General features: G+C 34.9%; 2 protein-coding genes across 4 annotated transcripts in view; one reads left to right on the forward strand and one right to left on the reverse strand.

Moving 5' to 3' along the window:
- The window catches only part of PTRH2 (peptidyl-tRNA hydrolase 2), a 56,459-nt gene extending 42,783 nt beyond the window's left edge, over window positions 1-13,676 (reverse strand). Inside the window, exon 1 of the mRNA XM_019431080.2 lies at window positions 13,655-13,676. The gene's annotated coding sequence lies outside the window, so the exon portion shown is untranslated. The remainder of the gene's footprint in view (window positions 1-13,654) is intronic.
- VMP1 (vacuole membrane protein 1) overlaps window positions 1-22,302 on the forward strand; it is a 129,342-nt gene that overhangs the window by 36,184 nt on the left and 70,856 nt on the right. The gene's annotated exons all lie outside the window — the stretch shown is intronic.

The raw sequence follows: 22,302 nt of genomic DNA on the forward strand, positions 1-22,302 counted from the left end.
GAAGAAAAAAATTCATCAATAAGACTGTCCCCTTGTAAACTTTGGCATTCTAGAACAGAGAAAAATAGCCAGGAAACCAGAAGCAAAGCAGAATCAAATAAAGGTTTAAAATTTGATCTGTGGAGTGTCTGGATGGCTCAGTAGGTTGAGCATCCAACTTCGGCTCAGGTCATGATCTCACAGTTCATGAGTTTGAGCCCTGCGTTCGACTCTGTGCTGACAGCTCAGAGCCTGGAGCCTGCTTCAGATTCTGTGTCTCCCTGTCTCTCTGCCCCTCCCCTGCTCGCGCTCTGTTTCAAAAATAAATAAACAGTGAATAATAATAAAATAAAAAATAAAAATTTGATCTGTGATATTTAAGAAGCTATTCTAAATAATTTGTTATATATATATAACATATAATTTGTTTCATATATATATATATATATATATATATGTTAATTTTGAGAGACAGAGTGAGTGGGGGAGGGCAGAGGGGGAAGGTAGAGAGAGAATCCCAAGCCTGTTTAAAGTTTATTTTTATTTATTTTGAGAGAGAGAATGAGAGAGCGGGGAAGGGGCAGAGAGAGAGAGGGAGGAGACCGAATCCCAGGCAGTTGTCAGTGTGGAGCGCTATGGGCGCCCAAACCCATGAACCACAGGATCATGACCTGAACTGAAATCAAGTGTTGGATACTCAACTGACTAAGCCACCTGGGTGTCCCTATTTTAAAAACTTAACATTTTCTTGGTGACAGATGGTCAACAGAGTTTATCCTTATAGATGGCCACTCCTTTTGCTTTGTATCTGTGAAATGTAATTGTGTTTGGAAAGTCCTAATTATACCTCCCTTCATTTATGAGTCTTTATTCTCACTTAGGGATGTGATATTAACATTCTAATGTCATATATTTTTGTACCAATGAAACTGGCACATTTTCCATATACAACATGTAACTCCTCAGGCAAGAAAACAAGTGACCATGTTAGGAGAGTAATGCAGTCAGAAATTTAACTATCCTTTTAATAATAATTTGTAGTAAAATAGATGAAGAAGAAACCAAATTTAACAAAAGGAAAAGATTTAATTCATTCTTCATTACAGTACTCTTTACTGGAAGTCATGGCTTAAAAATGAACTAGAAAAATTTTTCCTAAATAGACAAAATTTCCCAATTAGATTCTTCTCAATATGGAAATTACCTCTTTTGGAAGTTTCACTTAGTTCATTATAATTCATTGTACAACTAAATGATCATCTCAAAGGGTTACTATATTTCCTAGAATATTAGATACCTGTCTGTCTGCCCTTAAAATTGAAAAATTGTTTTGGGGTGTCTGGCTTGCTCAGTTGGTAGAGCATGCGACTCTTGATCTCAGAATCATGAATTTGAGCCCCACGTTGAGCATGGAGCCTACTTAAAGTTTAAAAAAATAATAAAATGGAGAAGCAGTCTTGATTTTTAAGTTTGTCAGTAAACTATTTATATTTTAGATATATTTGAAAAGTTATAACTTAATTCAGATGCCCTGAAAGTCCTCATTACTTCCAACATCAGAAGTAAAAATAGTTGTTTGATCCACATTAAATTTAATGAAAATCAATAGGGAAAAATGACTAGTTTGGGCTACCATCAAATTTTGTAAAATGATTTGAAAACAGTGGAAATCTAGTAGTTTTCAGAGAACATATATCTAGCCACAAAGGAGAAGTTAGATGCTATTTATGTAGGAATAATGATTACTAACCAGAGAGTAAGGGAAAGGAAAGTGAATGGATTTTTTTCTCAAGGGTCAAGGGAGGTTAGTTGTGCCTCTAGTTAGTTGGTTTGTTCCATTAATTGTAATAGTCAACAAGTGGGCTTCAAGAGGTCTGTCTGTTAATTTCCTGAAACACTATACATGTTGTTATGTGTCTACAAAATATGCATCTTTCTGGCAAAAAGGACTTATAAGATTCTCCAGAGACTAATGCATAGCAACTTAAGAACCACTCTTCTAGAACTTTTTCCTACGTCTGTCTATTCTTTAGCTGCCACTAGGTGGCATTGCTAATACAACCAGTGTAACTGCTATATTTGCAAGTTGTGTTCTAGATAAATATGAAACCTTTAAATAGCTCTACTTAGATTATAGAGGCATATTCTATTATTTATCTGTATTTATAACTATAATGCATGTGAATGAAAATAAGTTTTCTTAGTAGTTTTCCATATTCATTAATTAGTTTAACAGTTATTAGCCTTTCCTTCCATCGTGATGTAAATATTTGCAGGCAGCACATACTCCTGTGGTGTGCCCAGTTTCAGATATAATGCCATAATTCCATTATTTTCTTTATTATTCAAGAATATGCAAGTAATTGAAGGTGATTTTGTTATGGGACTGAAATCTTTCATTCCTATCATGAGAGATAATAGGGCATATGCAGAGTCAAACAGCTCGGTTTGAATGCTGAGTCAAATATTACTATGATATTTGGTAAGTTTCTTAACTTTTAAACCTTATTTTATTCAGCTGAAAATGGGAATGATGCCTGTTGCATAAGGCTGTTTTGAGGATTGAAATAACACGTTATTGAAATGATGAAGTAACACATGTACATGAAATAACACATGTACACTTTTCAGCTCACTGGCTAGTATATATAAGGTTCTCAAATGATAGCTACTGCTATTATCATTATTCTTACTATGATTTTATTTAAAAGGCAGTCATTTCATTTTACACACTTTAGCTGTTACTCTTAAGAAATTATAAGCAACATTTCCCACAATTGAGTTTTTAAATTCTTCCAAGAATTTAATAAAATGTCTCACAGGTGCTGTACATTTTTTTAAGTCTTAAAATTTTCTTTGCATAGGACTCTCACACCCTTTGTTTATTATTTATTTTTATTTTTTATTTATTTTTGTATTTTTTATTTATTCATTTAAATTCAAATTACTTAACATACAGTGTAGTATTGGTTTCAGGAGTAGAACCCAGTGATTCATCACTTACATATAACACCCAATGCTCATCCCAACAAGTGCTCTCCTTGATGCCCATTACCCATTTAGCTCATTCCCCCACCCAAAACCCCTCCAGCAGCCCTCAGTTTGTTCTCTGTATTTAAGAGTCTCTTATGGTTTTCCTCCCTCTCTGCTTTTATTTTATTTTTCCTTCCCTTTTATGTTCATCTGTTTTGTATTTATCAAATTCCACATAAGAGTGAAATCATATGATATTTGTCTTTCTTTGACTAACTTACTTCATTTAGCATAATACACTAGTTCCATCCACATTGCTGCAAATGCTCCCACAATTGATTTTAATACAGCAGTATGTCATAGCATAGTTGAAAACCACTGATAATTGTTTCATTTCCAGTGATGATAGATTAGGCAATTTAGATCAATACTCTCATGAAAGTATCTTTAACAGGTTGATAAAATTTAAAAACTCCTGTGCCTGGGTGACTCAATGGGTTGAGCATCTGACTCTTAATTTCAGCTTAGATCATGATCTCATGGTTCCTGGGATTGAGTGCCATGTTGGGCTCTGTGCTGACAGCCCTTGCTCTCCCTCTCTCACTTGTGCCTGTGTGTGTGTGATTTCTGTCTCTAAATAAAAAAAAAAAAAATCTGCCTAAAGGTATCATAGAGAAAAAAAAAAGAGCAAAGAATTATAACAGCAACCGTAATGTTAAAGAGGAAACCTAGACAGGTGATACTGGCAAATGATATGCTTTGATAAACTTGCAGGCTTTGGATTGGAACCCTAAGGAGCCACACTTTAAAGGTAAGGATGAATTAGATATAAATTAGCCCTTACAGAGACTGAAGCTCAGGCTTAAATCTTAAGTCTAGAGGAAAATAAAATCATGCTAGGCTTCACATTAATTCCATATTTTTTTTAATATATAAGTCTAGCACTCAGTGAAAAGTAATCAGGTATCTGAGGAGACAAGTTAATTTGGTCAATACAAAGAAATAATAGAAAAAGATCCACAGGGGATCCATTTAATGAAGTTATTATACATGTATTAATCTAAAGCAATGTGGGGGTGCCTGGGTGGCTCAGTCAGTTGAGCATCTGACTTTGGCTCAGGTCATGATCTCACGGTTCATGAGTTTGAGCCCCACGTTGGGCTCCGTGCTGACAGTTCAGAGCCTGGAGCTTGCTTCAGATTCTATGTCCCCCTCTCTCTCCGCCCCACCCCTGCTTGTGCTCGGTCTCTGTCTTTCAAAAATGAGTAAACATAAAAAAAAAATTTAAAGCAGTGTGTTCAAGGTAATAAACAAGTTTGAATATTTTGGCAGAGAATTGGAGTCTATAAAAGAGAGGCAAGTGGAAATTCTAGAATTGAAAAAACATAGTAACTGAAATTAAGAACTCAATTAATGGACTTTCAGTAGATATACCTAAGAGAGGACTAATAAACTGCAAAATAGGCAAGAGAAAAATGTCCAGAACAAAAAGAAATGGAGAAAAAAAAACATGATGTCTTCAAAAGAACTCCAGTAAGACTGATTTCTTGCTGTCATGGATTTTGTTGAGAAGTTAACAGCTGACAGTGGAATGGTATCTTTAAATAAAGGACTAAAAGAAAATAGCTACCAACAGAGGATTCTATACTCAAAGTATCCTGTGAACAGTGTAAAATAAAGGTACTAAAAAAAACCAAAAAACAGAAAGTTTGTCATCAGCAAACATTCTCTAAAGGAAATAGTAAAAGATATTCTTTGAATTGAAGGAAAGTGTTTCTTGATTGAAGCCCAGAGATTCAGGAACAAATGAAGAATAAGAAGGGTAAATATATGGGTAAATTGAAATTAAGATTGACATCAGGGTGCCTGGGTGGCTCAGTCGGCTAAGCGTCTGACTTCAGCTCAGGTATGATGTCGCAGTAATGATAATGTCTTTTTTTTTTTTTTTTTTAATGTTTATTTATTTTTGAGAGAGACAGAGACAGAACGTGAGTGGGTTAGGGGTAGGGAGAGAGGGAGACACAGAAGGAGAAGCAGGCTCCAGGCTCTGAGCTGTTAGCACAGAGCCTGACGCGGGGCTCGAATTCACAAGCTGTGAGATCATCCGACTGAGCCACCCAGGTGCCCCAATGATAATGTCTTAAGAGATTAAAATATAGAGAGAATTAAAATACATCATCTACAAATCAGATGTAGAATAATTGAAATTATTGAAGAATAATTATTCTAAGGCCTTTGTATTCTGTTAAAGGCAAGATATTCATTTATATAACACTTTAATAAACAAGGATTTATTTTATAATCTTTAGGGTAAGCACTAGAAAAATATATAAAAATCAAGCTAATAAGGGCAGGTAAAAATTGAGTAATTTTTTAAAAGCCAAACCAAAAGAAGGCAAGGAAGGACAAAACGAACATAAATAGGATGATTAGTAAGCATTCAGTGGTAGATTTAAATCCCAAATATATCAATAATTATATAAATGTAAGTGGAATAAATATCACTTTCTATTGTCCAGATAAATGTAAAAAAATATTTAGCTATTTGCTGTATGCAAACTACATACATAAAATATGAATACACAGAAAGATTAATGGTAAAAGGATGGAAAAAGATGAGCGAAATGTCAGTGAGCTTATGCACCTATATTGAAGTCAAAGTAGAGTATGAGGCAGAAAGTGTTAATAGAATGCGTCAGTTCTTAATAATAAAAGATTAATTCACCAGGAAGTTATAACAGTTATATTTGTATTTATCTTATATACTCAACATATAAAAAGCAAAATTTGGGGGGCGCTTAGGTGGCTTAGTTGGTTGAGTGTCTGACTTCAGCTCAGGTCATGATTTCATGGTTCATGAGTTTGAGCCCCACATCGGGCTTGCTGCTGTCAGCGCAGAGCCTGCTTCAGATCTTCTGTCTCCCTCTCTCTGTGCGCCTTCCCTGCTTGCACGCATTCTCTCTCTCTCAAAAATAAATAAACATTAAAAAAAAAAAGCAAACCTTGGGGCACCTGGCTGGCTCAGTCTGTGGAGCATGTGACTCTAAATCTCTGTCATGAGTTCAAGCTCCACATTGGATGTAGAGCTTACTCTGAAAAATAAAAATAAAAACAAATAAAAAGCAAAACTTGGCAGAACTACCGAGAGAAGGTCATAACTTCCACAAACTTGGAGAATTAATAGGGGAGTATAGTATAATTGTTGGATGCCAGGTCAATATATATATAACAATTGTATTTTTACATACTGTAAAAAACTGAAATTTTTTAGAAGGTACTATTTATAATAGCATTTTATTAAAAAAAGCAAAAATCTAGGAATAAATCTTATAAAAGATATGGTTCACTTCTACATAAATTGTAAAATATTATTGGAAGCAGAAAAATCTAGATAAAAAGGAATATCATGTTCATGGATTAGAAGATACAGTATTGCAAGGCTGTGAGTTCTCCCAGTTTTATCCACAGAATCAGTGCAATATCAGTCAAAGTTTGTAGAAATTGACAGACCAATTGAAAAAAGTTTTCATTACACTAGCTTTGTAATCAACCTTAACAACCAGTAGGGTAGGTCCCTCTGTTGTATGTTTCTATTTCTTGACCTAGGTAGAGGATGCTTGTGCTGTAATAACTCATGTATAATGGACTTTTCTGTATATGCTGTATTTAAATGTTCTGTTGTAGTACATATACTGTTTTGTTTTGAAATTTTATAGTCATTTTAAAGTTTTATTTATCTAAGTACTCTCTACACCCTACATGGGGCTTGAACTCATGACCCCAAGATCAAGATGTTGCATGCTCTTCCAACTGAGCCAGGCACCCCTGCTATAGTTATTTTAAATTGGCATCTAACTACTTCCTAAAATCAGGAAGTGTTCATTTAGATAACATTCATTTTTGTGAGGCTTTTTCAAACTAAGACTGAGAACAAACGGGTTTTCTTATATATTCTCAAAAAACTGAATTTTTTCATAAAGTCATCACTGTAATAATTCATTTTAGTTCACTTCAAAAAGCTTGAACATTTACTTAGTGCAAAAAAAACACTCTGAAATACTATGTGAATTACAAAAAAAAAGGAATTCATTATATAGAACAGAAGATATATATTACATAAATACATATACTGTAGGACATTATGGCAAATATAAATACTCTCATAGTGATATTCATAAATTGTTATAAGACCTCCTAAAATGGGGAGGAATTCTCTTGGAGAAAGAATAGGAAAAGTTCACGAAGATGGGTTTATTGAGGGATAGGCAGTCAGATATGAAAGTAGGAAATCTTGGAAATGGAAAGAAGACCCATGTGTGAAAATACATTGGTGCCAGATTGTGGAAAGCTTTAAATGTCACTGGAGTTTATGTTTTATGTGTCACAAAGAGTTTTCCAAACAAGTTTTAACATGTGGTTTAGGAACATAACTCTGAAAGCATTGTGGAGGATAGATTTGGTGGGGAAGCAACTGAAAATAAGGGGTCCAGTTAGAAGGCAATTGTCCAGGTGAGAGGTAGTAATTACCTGATCTAAAGCAGAGACAGTAGGAAGGGTATGACTATTGATGAAAAATGACCTAATCTGTCTATAGCTTTTTCTTATTTTGCATAATAGTTTTATATTGAACACCACTACAGCCTCTGTTTTATTTCCCCAGCAAATAAAACTATATCTACTCTCTGCTTTATAAATAACATTGTAATATGCTCTTTGCATTGAATTTAGATAAACACCAGGCATAATGATTTAAAATGTGATTTTTGTTTTTTTTATTTAGTGTTTATGAGCATGCTTATGGTCTCTGGTATATCTATAGTAAGATATGTTATTTTTTTATATAAGAAAAGAATCCTTACTAAATAACAAAATAGAAATTAAATAGCATTTGTAAACTGCTCTCAGCCTATTTTATTTCTTAGGCATTTTTTTGTTCCTTTGTGTGATGTCTATCTCATGAGCAAATTTTGCCTGGAAAGTAGTGCAGGTTACTGATTTCATTCATTTACTTTACTCATGTTTTTTAATAAGTAGATCAGATGTAAAAAGGCTTCTGTGGCTGGCAGATTTTTCTCAGATTGCGCCTTCTAAGCACTCTTCTCTTGGATATTAATTTCCAGAAATCCATTAACAAATCTCTTTTAGTCTTAAGCATGTAGCAGATTTCCTTTCAGAAGATTTAGAACATGAATGATCCAGGAATGCTTATTTATTAGTGGAAATTATACCCAGAGTAAAAACAACTTAATGAAGGGAATGTTGCTGATGTTAATAACCTCTTATTTCCACCTTAAATGGTCTGATCAGGGCCAGACATCTCATTGGTCAGCACTTTTTCTGTAAAGAGCCATATAGTAAATATCTTAGGCCATGCAGTTTCTCTTGCAACTCCTCAGATCTGTCATTACAATGAGAAAGGATCAAAGGACAATATGTAAAGGAATGTGAACTTTATTCACAGAAACACGTTGATCTTCAAGCTGTAGTTTGCCTTGCTCTAACTCACAAGGTGACAGTAGTTCATTAGAAGAAGCATATTGAGTTTGGGAGCCTTAGTGAGCTAGCCATCTTCTAAGGATTTTTATAAGACATATGCATTTGACTCATCCATTTGCCAAAAATATTATCATTTCTCTCTTCCAGTCATAATATTAGACTTAACGTGATGGTTTATAAGAGAATATAGTTGTGTGAGTGCTTGAGTGGTCTAGAAAACCATCGAGGGAAAAAGAATGCATTTTGCATGAAAAGGAAAATGGGGGAATTGCCTCCAAATGAGTTGCCTGATGACAGTAAGATTTAATTCTAATTTCATGTAGTAATTGTTAATGTGTGCAGCTATTAAATACTGGTTTTTACAACATTGCATTCATTATGAGAAGTAAGTAATTTATGGATTAAGTTTAGAGTGTTAAAAACAGTTGGGAGAAGTGATGGGTTATTTCAGTAGCCACCTTAGAATTACTTCCTGTTACTAGAAAAATATGATTCATAATTCTGTAAACAACCGGGCTAACAAAAACAGGAACTTTGGTACTTGATGAGAAATATATCTCAGGCATGCTCCTTAACACACATATATTATTATTCACCAAGTTATAAGGCAAGCAGATGATTAAAGAGCCATTTGTATACTGTATGTGCCATTTATGATTTATAAAGTTTATTTTTCTTAATAATAACAAAGAGAATGAGTCCTTAGACAGGAATTTACAAGTCTCAAATATGTGAACAGTTCTGACACTAGGTGGAGCAGTTTCCTGGACAAAGCCTTAAGAAGCCCTAGATTCCTTTCAAAAAACCCCACTCTTAGAAAAAGAAGTCTAATGAGAACAAGAACTATCAACAATAATGGTAAAAGGCACCCAAATATTGAGCTATAAATAGAAGGCTGAATATACGTTACAGATAACTTTTCCCTTTGGCATATACATTTTAACCATTGAATTCCTGGATGTGAGGGATAGTCACGTGTTGAAAGTGTTAGAGTTGCCCTGTCTAGATGCAGTTGGTATATAGAAAAGCTTTGGAACAGTTCAATTACATTGTAGAATATATTAGGTTTTATTAAAAGCTATAACATCAAGGCATTGTCATCTGAATAGTATTAATGAGTCATTTGTTTAATAGGACCATTGTAATAGAAAAAAAAAATTTCTCTCTGTTATAAAATAAAAAAAGTTAGTTGTGAGATATTTGCCTTTGTGTAAAATTCAGAGGCCTGTTTCTGCTTTAAAGTTTAGGATTATTTCATTACAAAAGTATGTGGTAATGATTGTATATTTAAAAATATGACATCTTGATTGCTGTTGAATGTTTATAGAACCCTTCTGTAACCCCCCCCCCCGTCTTTTCCTTTAATGAACAAGTGCTTTATAGTATGTATATAGTACTTTATAGTATGCTACTAAAAAGCTGTGTTTTCCTTAGGTGTAGACATTTCTTATACTTTTTGACTGTTGGCTCTTTAATGCCTAAAGTAAATGTTACTTGGAAAACTGTATGGATATGGATTGAAATGAAATAGTGAAGTAGGTTCAGTAAGAGAAATATTGTAATGGTTTAATGCTATGAGGTAGGAGAATTCTTTTAAAAAATTGTTAGCCAACCTCTTTTTTCCCTGCTTGACTCTGATTAATGCCTCATTGCTCACCTGTCTATCCCTGTATAAGGCAAAAATGAGGGAAGGCATTGGCAAAAGTAGGATTCTGGTGTAACTGGATAATGCTCTGTATAGGTATAATGACTCTGGCTCTAAGTATGCAGTGATTCAGGACTCTGGCGGGAAGACCAAACAGGCCCTTCTTAGAAAAGGTCTGTTTGCGCTTTTTTTGATGAAGGCATGATCAGCTCTTCTCCCTGCCTTTCCCCAAAGAGTGACTCATGCATTAACTCTTGTGAGTATCACCACATCAAAAGAAGAAACCAAGGTCTCCAGGACATAGGGCCAGGTTTTCACAAAACAAAAGGGGTATGCATAGACTGGATAACTTCCTGCCCTTAAATCATTGTTTACTAATGTGTGCTTTAATGAAAGATAGGGAGATTCAGGTTAGCTGAAATCTGTCCTATTGGGTATATATTTTAAATAATTTATAATAGCCTTTTTTAAAGTTCTGTATAAATATGTGGTTCTCTTCTCCTGAACACTTAAATCAACTTTATGATCACAAGTTGCTTAGGTTTAGAGAAGATAAGTAAAACATGTCTAGGGGCGCCTGGCTGGCTCAGTCAGTGGAGCATGGGACTGTTGATCTCAGGGTGGTGATTCAGGCCCCAGGTTGGGTATAGAGATTACTTAAAAATAAAATCTTTAGGGGCGCCTGGGTGGCTCAGTCGGTTGAGTGTCCGACTTCGGCTCAGATCATGATCTCGCTGTTCATGGGTTCGAGCCCCGCGTCAGGCTCTGGTGCTGGCAGCTCAGAGCCTGGAGCCTGCTTCAGATTCTGTGTCCCCCTTTCTCTCTTCCCCACCCCTAGTTGTGCTGTGTCTTTCAAAAATGAATAAACATTAAAAAAAATTTTAAAAATAAATATAAATACAATCTTTAAAAAAGGAAACATGGATTAATTCAATATAATAAAAATGACTTCAATAGTGTGTCCTTATAACTTGGGAGCATGCACTATAGAATTTATTACACATTTTTGTTTTGGTTAGCAGTTTTATACTTACCATAACACTTTTACTATAGAATCTCATAAAGGGATGCCTGGGTGGCTCAGTAGGTTAAGTGTCTGGCTCTTGATTTCAGCTCAAGTCATGATCTTACAGTTCATGAGATTGAGCTCCATGTCCAGCTTTGCGCTGTGCAGAGCCTGCTTGGGATTCTCTCTTTCACTGTCTCTCTGCCCCTCCCCTGCTCATTCTCTCTTCTCTCTCAAAATAAATAAACATGAAAAAAATAAAAAATAAAAGAATCTCTTACATTCTTGCCCTGTTACTTAGGTCATGCAGGCATTGTTATAATTATTATTACTAGGATTTTCATCAAATAAATGTGAGATGGAAGTCCGATTATATCTAATAAGTTACTAACAGATTCAGAAAACAAATGCACATTAATGCTCAAATTACTGCTTTTTGACATTATATTTACTGCATTTTATATAGTGTGACCAGAGGCTTATTTTGTAAACTTGGGACCTTTCTCACAACAATAATATGAACACTAGTTAAACTTCTCAGTGCCTATTTGCAATCAATAGTTTTATGCTTTAGCCTTCTAGAATGATTTGCTGTAAACCATAACCTTAGGTAAATTGTTTTCTGACTATGATGAGAAAAGCAATGATTAAAAGAATTTGAGAAGTAGAATTCCTGTTTGCAAAAGCATTTTAAAGTCCCTTAAAAGTCAGACTTAAAGAAAACAAAGGTTTTGCAAGTTGTACAGACAACCATTTGTCATCTCCTTTCATTTATTTATCACCCAGATATTCCTAATGAATCACATTCCAACCTAACCACTGACTCCTTTTGTTCCTTAATGAAGGAGTGTGGCAAACAAATGCTTTCCCAGTGAATCAGCACAGGATTCTTGATTTTATTACCTTTGCCCTAAACTTTCCAGACAAAACTAATTGGAAATTTTGCCTTTGGGATCTCACTTGACTTCTGTGTACGGATGATGGATTAGGCTATGAATTGACATTACAGATGTTGTGCAAACAATTCTATTCATTAGGAATGTTTTATCAGTTCTAAGGGAGCTGCCTAAGGTGGATGAATGTCTGTCTGTCTGCTTATCTTCCTTGTAAAAACTCATATATACACATACTTATATGCTATCAATTAATGTGATATCATATTCTTCATCTGGGTTGATAAAGAGGTTTGGCTAAATAGACTTACCATTTATGACCATTTTAGGTTTTTGTTTTTAAGAAAATGTATTTGCAAAAACGGGCCCCTAAATAAATCCAACAGTAAAGTTCCAAAGCAGAAAACTTTAAACAGAAGTGTTGTTTTTTTTTTTTTTAATGTGTATCTTTGAGAGAGAGAGACAGAGCATGAGCCAGGGAGGGGCAGAGGAAGAGGGGAGACACAGAATCCGAAGCAGGCTCCAGGCTCTGAGCTGTCAGCACAGAGCCTGATGCGAGGCTCAAGTCTCAAACCTTGAGATCATGACCTGAGCTGAAGTCAGATGCTCAACCGACTGAACCACCCAGGTGCCCCAAAACTTTTTTTTTTTTTGTAATGAAGCAGCAATGCATATATAAGTCTGTCATTTTACTAATATAATTTTTTTCAGAGATTAATGTACGAATATCCCACTCCTTCCTTACAAAGATCCTACTTTGTGTTTGTGGTACCAAGTCTTCTTTCTCAGAGCTTATATAGGTACATTATTATATTCACTACCATTTTATGGGTTTTTTTCTGTTGTATAATTTCAGGTATGATAATTTTATCTGTTTAGGACAATTTTTTTAAATTCTAAATTTGTCTTAGAACTTTTGGTATATTAATTCCTGAAGTTAGAGTACAAATTGATCTCATAGAATTGTCTCTGTTAAATTTTTTCAACCAATCACTAAAACTTCCCCTTTTATACTGCTCATGAAAGAATTTAAATTGTAGAAATGTAACTTCTAAAATTTATCTTAAAAAATATTTTAAAAGTTAAAACACTTCTTCCACAAATACGCATATCTCCTCTCATAAGAAATTTTACCCCCAAATTAACTATAATTTTGCTCTCACTCAGACATACTAGTCCTTGGCTAAACACTACATCGTTCATCCTGGGCAAGGCAAAATTATTCCATGATCAAAACTTTGGAAAATATAATGTAATACATCTCATGAGACTAGATATATGAGGCTTTGAACTGAAGTAAAACCAGATGTCTGATATGTTAAAAATAGCTGAACTATCTTATTGCCACAGCTTCACCTAGAATAAGTATACTAGATTATCCAAAAGAAAGAAAGAAAAGAAAAAGACCTAAAACCTGCCACTTTAATGAGAGTATAACTTTTCATCACAGTCATAAAATTTAACTTCTTTATCATTAACGGGAACTTCCATTGGCAGTAATTAGGAACTCTCAGGGGTTATGAGTACAGTTAGTGAATGTTACTTGTGACTTGATCTCTAGGGAATTAATGGAGCTTCCTGTGCTGGGGAATAACAGTCTGGGCTAGATATAACTGTTTGGCTTTCCTTTGATTACGACCACATAGGTTAAAAGATACTGACCTTAACTGGAGAAATTAGCCTTCAGGACCTTCATTTGCCACTTTTCCTTGAGTAGTGCTCCTTGTGTTGATCTTTTACATTGCTGCATGGCACGTGCTTTTAAATACACTGAGACTTGTTTTATACCAGATCATATGGTCTATATTGATGAATGTTCCATGTGTTCTTGAAAAGAATATGGATTTGGCTGTTGTTGGGTGGAGTGTTCCATATTGTTCAGGTCTTCTGTATCCATACTGGTTGTCAATTTAATTGTTCTGTCAACTCATAAGAGAAGGTTGTTGAAATTTTCAGCTGTAATTGTGGATATTTATTTGTCCTTTCAGTTCTGTCAGTTTTTGCTTTATGTATTTTACACTGTAGTTAAGTGCCTACATATTTAGCATTGATGTGTCTTTTCTAGAATTAGCGCTTTTATCATTTTGAAATGTCCTTATTCATCTTTAGTAATACTCCCTATAGTCAATCCTACTTTATCTGATATTAATATAGCCACTCCATATTTTTTATGATTATTTCAAAATGGGTTATATGTTTTTATCCCTTTAATTTTACTTTTGGGTCTTGATGTTTAAAATGGACTTCCTGGGGGGTACCTGGGTGGCTCAGTTGGTTAAGCGTCTGACTTCGGCTGAGGTCATGATCTCACAGTTCATGGGCTTGAGCCCCGTGTCGGGCTCTGTTGACAGCTCAGAGCCTGGAGCCTGCTTCAGATTCTGTGTCTCCCTCTCTGTCCCTCCCCTGCTCGCACGCTCTCTTTCTTTCAAAAATAAATGAACGTTAAAAAAATTTTTTTTTTTAATTTTTTTTTTAACGTTTATTTATTTTTGAGACAGAGAGAGACAGAGTATGAACGGGGGAGGGTCAGAGAGAGGGAGACACAGAATCTGAAACAGGCTTCAGGCTCTGAGCTGTCAGCACAGAGCCCGACATGGGGCTCGAACTCACGGATCGCGAGATCATGACCTGAGCTGAAGTCGGCCGCTTAACCGACTGAGCCACCCAGGCGCCCCCCCCAAAATTTTTTTTTTAATTTTTGTAAAAAAATAAAATAAAATGGGCTTCTTGGAGCACCTGGGTGGCTCAGTTGGGTAAGTGTCTAACTCTTGATTTTGGCTCAAGTCATGATCTGACGGTTTATGGGATCGAGCCCTGCATCAGGCTCTGCACTGACAGCACAGTACCTGCCTGGGAGTCTTTCTCTCCCTCTCGCTCTGCTCTTCCCCTGCTCATGCATGCTCTCTCAAAAATAAATAAAAATAAACTTCAAAGAAAAATAAAATGGGATTCTTATAGATGGCATGTCTTTAATCCAGTCTGACGCTCTCTGTCTTTTCATTTGTATGTTTGGTCAATTTATAATTAATGTAGTTATCAGTGTGGTTGGATTTAAGTGTACCCTCAAGCTGTTTGTCCCACCTATTTTTTATTTTGTCCCACCTATTTTGTGTTCTTTTCCTATCTTTTTTTGGATGGAACATTTTAAAAATATATATATAATTTAACTGCTCTGCAATGGTATATTCCATTTTTCTCCCTCCCATAATGTATGCTGTTGTTGTCATATATTTTACTTCTATATGTGCTATAGTTTTTACTTCAGACAACTAGTTATTTTTGAAAAGATTTTTAATGAGGAGGAAAGATTTTTTATATTTGTAGTACTCTTTATTACTTTGTATACATTAAGATTTCATCTGGTATCACTTTTCTTCTATCTAAGAACTTCCTTTAATATTTGTTATAGTCCAGATCTGGTACAACAGATTTTTTTGGCTTTGGTTTATCTGAAAATATTTTTATGTCATTTTTATTTTGGAATATATTTTCCCTGGATTCTAGATTTTTTTTTTCTTTCAGCTCTTCAGAGAAGTAATTCCATTGTCTTTGGATTGCATTATTCTGATGAGAAGTATTATCTATATTTCCCCGTAGATAATTTATCTTTACCCCTCCAGTTGCTTTTGAGATTTTTTTCATTATTGAGTTAATAGCAATTTGATTAGATTATGATTGTGCTGATTTTCAGTGATTTAAGTGTTTTCTCTGTATTTGTCCTGAGGTTTGTTGAATTTCTTAGATCTGTGAGTTGATGGATTGATATTTTTCATCAAACCTTAAATACTTGGCTACTATTTCTTCAAGTATTTTTCTGCACACACTCCTTCCCACCAACACACACCTTCTCCTCTCTTTCTGGGATTCCAATTACATGTATACTAGACTAGTTGGTATTATTCCACAGGTCACTGTGGTTTATTTCTTTCATAGTCTTTACCCTCTGTATCCTTTAGTTTGGATGCTTTCTATTGCCCTGACTTCAAGTTCTCTAATATTTTCTTCTGTGGTGTCTGTCTAATCTGTTGATAATCTAACCAATGAATTTTTCCATTCAGATATTATCTTCAGCTCTACAAGTTCCATTTTTTATACTTTCCATTTCTTTCCTCATGTTTGTGTTTTCCTTTTTTTTTTTTTTTTAAGTTTATTATTTTGAGGGAGACAGAGACAGTGTATGTGAGGGAGGGGCAGAGGGAGAGAGAGAATCTCAGGCAGGCTTTGCACTGTCAGTGCAGAGCCCTACATGGGGCTCCAACCCACAAAACTGTGGGATTATGACCTGAGCCAAAACCAGCCTTAACCAGCTGAGCCACCCCTATGTTTTCCAGGTATCAGCAAACTTTTTTTGCAAAGGATCACATAATAAATATTTTAGATTTTGTGGAACTGTAGAGTCTTTCAGAGTTATTCACTTTTGCTCTTGTAGCACAGAATTAGCCAGAGACGATATGTAAGTGAATGGACATGGCTATATTCTTTGAAACTTTCTTTATAAAACTAGCGTGGGCCAAATTTGGTCTGTAATTTGAAGTTTGCCAACTGCTGCTTAAATCCTTAAACTTACTTATATTTACTGTTTTTAGGTTCTTGTCTCCTATTTCCATTATCTCTGACATTTCTGTTTCTGTTGACTAATGTTTCTTCTGGGTCATATTTTCGTTCTTCACAGATCTAGTTGTTTCTTATTAGATGCTGGACATGTAGTATTAAAATTGTTTATTGTATGGATTTGTTGTCTTTCTTTGCAGAACATCAGTTTTCTGTTTTGGTGGGCAGTCATGTTACCTGTCATCAACTTGATCTGTTTAAGGTTTTTAAAAAAAAAAAAACATTTTATGGCCTATCTGGAGTAACTGTTACTCTAGGCTCCTTTTAGGGTCTTCCCTGAATGCCGAGTCTCTGCACTCTAGCTGGTTGAACTGCAGGTGTTTCCTAGTCCTTGTGAACTCTAGGAATTGTTTATCTTACAACTGGTGTAAGTTGTTTTCCCACCACTTGTTCTTTGCCTAGCCTAATGGAATCTCACCCTAGCCTGCAATGCAGCTTTGTATATCAAAGTCTCAAGAGGACCCTGTGCATGTTTCTAGAGTTCTTTCTCTTTATTATCATTCTGTCCCACAGATTTCAACTACTCAGGCTCCCTGAACTCAGATTTACTTCTCAACTCAGCAAGACCACCATGCTGTTTTTTAAAAATTTTATTATTTTTAGTAATTTCTACACCCAACGTGGGGCTCAAATTCACAACCCTGAGTTACACGCTCTTCAGACTGAGCCAGCCAGGCACCCCAAGACCACCATGCTTTGCTTGGGCTCTTTCTCTTTGGATTTTGCTATAGACATGGAATGTGTCTACAAATGAAAAGCCAGAGCCATCATAGGAAACGTTTCCTCATTTGTATTCCTTCTATCAGCAGTCAGAAATCATAGACTGCCTATGGTACAATGCCTGAAAAGAATTGTTCCATGTGTTTTGTCCAGTCTTTTAGTTTACTGTAGGTGTAAAAGTCCGTACCACTTCATGATCTGAGACAGAAAACCCCCAACCAAAGGCCAGGATCTCTAATCCATACATATCAATCTAAATGCTCTCAGGACAGCTGTAACCTCCTGCTCAATACATTGTTGGGTTTTATATGTTTCATGGTGGTTCTGTCCAGATAGTGTTTTCTGCTTACACTATAGCTGTTTGTCTTTATCCCTTGGTTTTTCATTTAGCATAGTTAAGACATTTAATATATGATATAGTGCAGTAGGACTTGTAGGTTGTAGAAAATAAAAGTTAATTTGAATATGTGTAACCTTTAAAAATATTTAAATCAAAACAATTTTTTAGTCTTGGTGTTTGGATTTTTCATGTAAACTAATATTTATTTCATTCAACTCAATTATATTTAGGAACCATCAGCCTATATTGTTGAAAAGAATTTGTGAAGTTTCCTATAATTAACGTAGTTTAAACTAAAATGTCAAGGTACAGACTAAACGGGCTCTTGAGAATGAACAAAGGACAAGAAGCTGAGTTATTTGTGTCCGTTTTGCTGGGAACCACATCTGCCTCAAAGGCTGAGTAATCATGACTTATTAGTGTGGTTATGGAAAGTATATATCAGTTTAGTTGTGTGAATGAACCGTCCTTTCTTTAGGGAAAAAATTCTCATCAGATTGCTGAAATTTTCCCTTTTTAGAATTACTTAAAATTGAAACTATGAATAAGTCTTTTATCTTGTTGGATAATGTGTTTGATCTGTTGAAGTACATATTTTATATTTCTAGAATAGAAATGTAGGTTTTTCTTTCCTGTACATCCCAGAAATATTATTATTTAGTATCCAGGGCAGTTTAATTTTGTTCACTTAGAGTTCGTTTCTAGAGTTGAGAAGTGCAGCCGAGAATCCTTTATCCAGCAAGTCTGTCATTTAGAATAGAAGGAGAGATAAAGGTCTTCCCAAACAAACAAAAACTGAAGGAATTTGTCACCACGAAACCAGCCCTACAAGAGATCCTAAGGGGGATCCTGTGAGACAAAGTACCAGAGACATCACTACAAGCATAAAACATACAGACATCACAATGACTCTAAACCCATATCTTTCTATAATAACACTGAATGTAAATGGATTAAATGCGCCAACTAAAAGACATAGGGTATCAGAATGGATAAAAAAACAAGACCCATCTATTTGCTGTCTACAAGAGACTCATTTTAGATCTGAGGACACCTTTAGATTGAGAGTGAGGGGATGGAGAACTATTTATCATGCTCCTGGAAGCCAAAAGAAAGCTGGAGTAGCCATACTTATATCAGACAAACTAGACTTTAAATTAAAGGCTGTAACAAGAGATGAAGAAGGGCATTATATAATAATCACAGGGTCTATCCACCAGGAAGAGCTAACTATTATAAATGTCTATGCGCCAAATACCCGAGCCCCCAGATATATAAAACAATTACTCATAAACATAAGCAACCTTATTGATAAGAATGTGGTCATTGTAGGGGACTTTAACACCCCACTTACAGAAATGGATAGATCATCTAGACACACAGTCAATAAAGAAACAAGGGCCCTGAATGATACATTGGATCAGATGGACTTGACAGATATATTTAGAACTCTGCATCCCAAAGCAACAGAATATACTTTCTTCTCGAGTGCACATGGAACATTCTCCAAGATAGATCATATACTGGGTCACAAAACAGCCCTTCATAAGTTTACAAGAATTGAAATTATACCATGCATACTTTCAGACCACAATGCTATGAAGCTTGAAATCAACCACAGGAAAAAGTCTGGAAAACCTCCAAAAGCATGGAGGTTAAAGAACACCCTACTAACGAATGAGTGGGTCAACCAGGCAATTAGAGAAGAAATTAAAACATATATGGAAACAAACGAAAATGAAAATACAACAATCCAAACGCTTTGGGATGCAGCGAAGGCAGTCCTGAGAGGAAAATACATTGCAATCTAGAGTTGAGAAGTAGACTGTACTGTATATTATAGGGACAGTTTGTGGGGTATCATGGGCAAACTCTTGAATTTCTTCTATTTTACTTACTGGTATCACATTTTTCTTTTGCGTTTCATACATTATAGGTTGAAGTTACAACGTTTTTTGTTTGTTTTTTTAATTACATCTGATACTTAGCTATATGTGTAGAGTAAGAAATTTTTCACTAATTATTCAATTATTCTGAATTCCACAAACTTTAAACTTTTTTTTTAAGAATCACAAAATAATTCTTTTTCCCCTCAACTGTGAAATCTTTTATGCATATAATATCCAAAGAAGCAATTGTGGATTTCATGGTTAATAACTTTGAAGGAAAATGTGACTACTCAAAAGCATTTACGTAATTATTCTTTTAATGTAAATATTACTCTTTATGAATTTCTGTGAATTAAAACTCAAGAGAAAGATGAAGAGGCTAAAAATTCACATAGATTTTTTTGGTCCAGAAAAAAACTAATAATTGATTCAGTGCTACATGCAGAACTACATTTTTTAGATTTTCTTTGAACACATAACGCCAGTTGCATATAGGGAGAAATGTAGCTTAGATTTATGAATATATTTTTCGTATTAACTTACAACAAAAAGTTTTGTTTTAAATCACCTTTTATCTTAATAGCAATAGTTCCTTAATGTTTTATTTTCATTGTTGCATCTGTGCACTTTTGTCTTTGAACCACTAATTTTTTTACCTTATGATTTAAAAAGGCTCTCAGGGCCTCTGGGTGGCTCAATCGGTTAAGCGTCGGACTTTTGATATAGGCTCAGGTCGTGATCTCGTGGTGGTAAGATCAAGCCCCACGTTGGGCCCTGCACTGAACATGGAGCCTGCTTAGGAGTCTCTTTCTCCTTCTCCCTCTGCTCCTCCCCCCCACCACCTGACTCTCTCTCTCTCTCTCTTTCTCACTCTCAAAACAAGTAAACTTTAAGAAAAGAAATTTAAAAAAAAACCTCTTGTATACCGAGACCACTTACTGTATGTGTGTATGTGTATAGAGCTAGAGAGGATAAAATTATATATATATTTTAATATATTAATGCATACAATTTAATATTATATTATCTAAAACATAATATTGTATAACAAAAATTTTTACTATATTTTTATTTGCTATTCTACAAAATTTTATTCTACAAATACAGTATTTTTCTTCATAATAACTAATGGCTAGTACATTTTGAGGGTTTATTCTAAGCTGGGTACTTTATATAAGTTGACTGATTTAAATTTTATGGTATCCCCAGAATGTAGGTTCTGAAGGTATTTGATTATTTCCATTTTATAGATTAGGAGAGCAAGACTCAGAAGGTAAGTTACAGAGTCCAGAACCTGAACCAGAACATGTGGCTCTAGAAGTTATGCTTATAGCCACTAGGTCTACAGTATGCTTTAAAGTAAATATTTACAGCTTGTATGTTAAAGAAACGTGTTAAGGATGTCCAGTGTTTAGCTCTGATACCTCATGAGAACTTTGGAAATTATTGTTAGATTTTAATTCACATATTTGATTATATTTGGAGTTTTTTATTTTGGAGCTGAATAAAACTATGAGTCTTAATTTTTTTCTTTGCAGAAGAGTAAACTGAGGCCCAGAAAAAAAGTTAAGTGACTTTGTCTAAGGTTGTTTAATTCCTGGGGCGCCTGAGTGGTTCAGTCGGTTAAGCATCTGGCTCTTGGTTTTGGCTCAGGTCATGATCTCATGATTTGTGGGTTCGAGCCCCACTCTGCTAACACAGAGCCTGCTTGGGATTCTCTCTCTGTCTCTGTCTCTCTCAAAATAAAATAAACGTTAAAAAAAAAAAAAAAGGTTTCATTCCTGACCCTTAATTTACTGTTATCCCAGTGGTTCCTAAACCTAGCCTATTAGAGAACCTAACTTATTTGAAATTCTAAATAAACTCATTTAAAACATACAGGTTCCTATCCCCACCTATTGAATAAATCTATTTTAGGGAACCCAGGAATTTGTATATTTAACAAATTCCCTAGTTGGTTCTTATACAGACCCCTCACCTTGGCATGCATGTGCACTTGGGAACCATTGTGTTTATTAAGCCTTTATCACACATCTAATATTAATCCATTTTAACCTATGTGATTATTATTAATTTGTAATATTTTAATTTATTGTTTTTTATATTTATTTTTTGGGAGAGCACAAGCAGGGGAGGGGCAGAGAAAGGGGGACAGAGTATCTGAAGCGGGCTCTGCACTGACAGGCGGACAGCAGTGAGCCCAATGTGGGCCTCAGACTTACAAACTGCAAGATCATGACCTTAGCCGAAGTTGGATGCTCAACCGACTGAGCCACCCAGGTGCCCTTAATTTTTAATATTTTAAAATAAAGGTACAAAGCAACACAAAATCTTCCATAGAAAATACTGCTTTAAAAGAAAAACTTACTGATATTTGTTCCACAGTTTTATTTTGTTTTAGGACCTCTTATCTTTGGGAAAGATAAGTGAGGTAGTTACTTCACCAACTGTTTTTAAGTAAGGACAGAAAAGTGGTATTCTCGAATCATGCCTAAAGGGATAGGGCACAGGAATTTTTTATCAAAGGGTATAACATTCTTACAAATGAGAATATAGATGAATAAAATCAAATAAAGCCAGAAATCATATGGTGTTGGAGAAGGAGATTGACTATAAAAAGACACCAGGGAACTTTTTGTAGTGATGGAAATGTTCTATATCTTGGTTGGTTGTACTTATACAGTTCAATATATTTGTCAAAACTCAATGAACTATATACCTATATACTATTATATGTAAATTATACTTCA

Source organism: Panthera pardus, unplaced genomic scaffold (assembly GCF_024362965.1).
Source record: "Panthera pardus isolate Hobbes unplaced genomic scaffold, ASM2436296v1 HiC_scaffold_3, whole genome shotgun sequence".
NCBI classification, from domain to species: domain Eukaryota; kingdom Metazoa; phylum Chordata; class Mammalia; order Carnivora; family Felidae; genus Panthera; species Panthera pardus.